Genomic DNA, 659 nt, shown 5'->3' on the forward strand with positions numbered 1-659 from the left:
CCAGGGGCACTGCAGCTCCGCCTGGGCGGGATCCCAGCGCTTAGTTCCTCGACTCTGCGCCCGCCTGCCCAACGGCCTGTCTGCCTCCCCTCGCTCTCCCGCTCCGGCTCCCACTCCCTCCCACTTGGCTGCTCGCTCCTGGCACCCTTTTGTTGCAAATAAACTTTGTGGCAGAGGAAAGGGGGCGGGGGGCGGGGCCTCGCGCCCAAAAGAGGGGGTGGGCTCCGGGCGTGAGCGAGCCTGGGAACCGGGTGGTGGGAGGGAATCTGGGAGGAGCCGAAGAAGAAAAAGCCTGTTGGAGGACTTGCATACTGAGGCGACCCTCTGGCCCTCCAGAGACGTCCCTCGGGAGCCCAGCGAGCCGAGCTGCCCCTAGGGACTCGCTGAGACACACGCAACCGCTGAGCGCGCTCAGCTCCGCAGACTCGCAGCCAGGGCGTCGCGCCCACCGCGGGCCAGCAGCTTCCGCGCGGAAACACGTCCTGCCTAGGGGCTCCAACATGGCAACCTCGGACTCACAAACACTCGTACACACTGACATTCAGGTGCACGCAGACGCACACTCCCCAGGCCGGGAAAGGGGTAGGACTCGGCGCCAGGGGGAGCCCGGAGAAACGCGGGCTGACTACAGGACCCGTCGCTCCCTGCCTCGCCCCGCT

Source organism: Mandrillus leucophaeus, unplaced genomic scaffold (genome assembly GCF_000951045.1).
Source record: "Mandrillus leucophaeus isolate KB7577 unplaced genomic scaffold, Mleu.le_1.0 Scaffold504, whole genome shotgun sequence".
NCBI lineage: Eukaryota > Metazoa > Chordata > Mammalia > Primates > Cercopithecidae > Mandrillus > Mandrillus leucophaeus.